A 2,569-nucleotide genomic window follows, 5' to 3' on the forward strand; every position below is an offset into this window, starting at 1 on the left:
ACAGGCTCTAGGACACACAGGCTTCAGGAGTTGCAGCATGTGGGCTCAGTAGTTGCGGTTCCCCGGGTCTAGAGCACAGACCCAACAGCTATAGCACACAGGTTTGTTGCTTCTCAGCATGTGGGATCTTCCTGGATCAAGGACTGAACCCGTGTCTCCTGCATTGGCAGGTGGATTCTTTACCAATGAGCCATCAGGGAAGCCCTTATGCCATGTTTTGATGTTTGAAAATCTTTGATTGATCACTATCAATTTTTTTTCAATAACAATCTGAATGCAAATTGATATATTCTCTGGTTCTATAAAGCTGTGTTACTTCTTCTTTTGTATTTAATTACCATTACAGTTAATAAACAGATTAAAATGATCAAAGAACATAAACAACACAAATAACTGTTAAATGTGCAAAGTTAAAATTTTATTATAAATATATGCTTTAATGAGATAATGGGTCTTTTTTTGTGTGTATGAATTCAAGATTCTGTTATTTATTTACTACTCCAATAAAGGTATGATAAGCATGTTATTTAATTAGCTTTTCTAATATTAAAGTTACACATCTTATGGTTTGCATGGTTAGTTGCTCAGTCATGTCTGACTCTTTGCAACCCCATGGACTGTAGCCCACAAGGCTCCTCTGTCCATGGGGATTCTCCAGGCAAGAATACTGGAGTCGGTTGCCATGCCCTCCTCCAGCAAATCTTCCCAATCCAGGGATCGAACCCAAGTCTCCTGCTTTGCAGGTGAACAGGTGGGTTTTTCACCATCTGAGCCACCAGGGAAGCCTTCTTTATGGTTTCAACAGCATCAAATTGCCCTAGAAGACATATAACAAAGTATTACATGCCTTCCCCCCACTTCCCATTTTCAACAGGCAACTACTTCTATTTTTACCTCCATATGTCCAAATAACATACTTATATTGCTACTTGTTGATTAAAAAAGTTTTAGTCATTATTTATTGATACTCCCTGGAAGCAGATGAGGTTTCACTTTTTAAAGCTGAAATACAGTTAGTGTACAATATCATGTTGATTTCAGGTATACTGCATAGTGATTTGACATTTGCATACATTATAAAATGATTACCATGATAAATCTAGGAATCATCTTTCTCCACATAAAATTATTACAGTATTAGTGACTATATACCTAATTCTGAATATTGCATCCCTGTGGCTTATTGATTTTATAACTGGAGATTTGTACCTCTTAATCTCCTTCACCTATTTTGCCACCCTCTATACACCCTGAGGAGCTTCCCTGTGGCTCAGTGGTAAAGAATCTGCCTGCAATGCAGGAGACCCAGGTTAAATCCCTGGGTCGGGAAGATCCTCTGGAGAAGAAAATGGCAATCCACTCCAGTATTCTTGCCTGGGAGATCCCATGGACAGAGGACCCTGGTGGGCTACCGTACATGGGGTCAGAGTCAGAAAAGATTTAGTGACCAAACCACCACCACCACTACCACCACCTACCATGAAGGGGCCTTTCTTCAATTAGTGTATGAGTTTGTGGCAGCAGAGGATGAGATGGTTAGATAGCATCACCGACTCAATGGACAAGAATTCGAATACTTACCTGGCAGGGGAGATACCATGATCACGAAGGTGGTTTTCCCAGGGCGAGGCTTATCCATTGCACTCCGGATGTGCTGATCCCTGCGATTTCCCCAAATGTGGGAAACTCAACTGCATAATTTGTGGTAGTGGGGGACTGCGTTCGCGCTTTCCCCTGTAAAAAAAAAAAAGAATTCGAGCAAACTCTGCAAGGCAGTGAAGGACAGGGAAGCCCAGTGTGCCACAGTCCATGGGGTTGCAGAGTCAGATACAACTTAAGAGACTGTACAACAACATGCATCTATGGACTAATACTACATATTGCCAGAATTTAGATATATATTTTGTTCTTTTCTATTTTTTAAACTACTTAATTTATTTAACTGTGTCAGGAGTTAGTTGCAGCATGTGGGATCCAGTTTTCCAACCAAGGATGGAACCCAGGAGCCGTGCACAGGGAGTGTAGAGTCCCAGCCACTGGACCACTAGCGAAACTGTGAAAAAACTTATTCACATAAATCAGAAGATGGGACTGAAAGGAGTTTTATTATAGGAATAACCTACAATTATTTGAACCTCTAAGAGTTATATAATTACAATCACATAGTAATAGATAATTAAAAATTATCTTTAATGAGTCACCAACTGACCACTCAATTAATTTCTCCTTTAATTTTGTAGAAAGTAGTGAAAACTTCCGAGTTTCAAAAGGATTATTATAATTATTCCTCTTGCTTACTGTCCACAGCAATAATTTGAATTGCCTGGCACTTCAGAAGTTCCTCTACCCCAAGGCAAAGAGCTGTAACATCTCAGAGGGAGGGAAGTCTTTTTTTTCTTAATGTGGGAGGTGGAGGGGTGGAGATTATGCAAGCGGAGATGAGAAAGGAGAAAAGAGTGCAGTGAGGGGGTGTCCTGGAGCAGATCAGTTTTAAGCAGAATGAAGGAAGTTGAAATCCAGAAGCTGGGTCCATCCAGTAATTCTGTCTTTTGGCTTTCTTATCCTTTAG

General features: G+C 40.4%; 1 non-coding gene across 1 annotated transcript; it reads left to right on the forward strand.

Annotated features, from left to right (window-relative positions):
• The first annotated feature begins 1,573 nt into the window (after positions 1 to 1,573).
• On the forward strand, positions 1,574 to 1,737 carry LOC113891947. Its single transcript, XR_003510925.1, has one exon. It is a non-coding gene; the product is annotated as a U1 spliceosomal RNA (small nuclear RNA).
• The last annotated feature ends 832 nt before the right edge of the window (positions 1,738 to 2,569 follow it).

Source organism: Bos indicus x Bos taurus, chromosome 4 (assembly GCF_003369695.1).
Source record: "Bos indicus x Bos taurus breed Angus x Brahman F1 hybrid chromosome 4, Bos_hybrid_MaternalHap_v2.0, whole genome shotgun sequence".
Classification (NCBI taxonomy): Eukaryota; Metazoa; Chordata; class Mammalia; order Artiodactyla; family Bovidae; genus Bos; species Bos indicus x Bos taurus.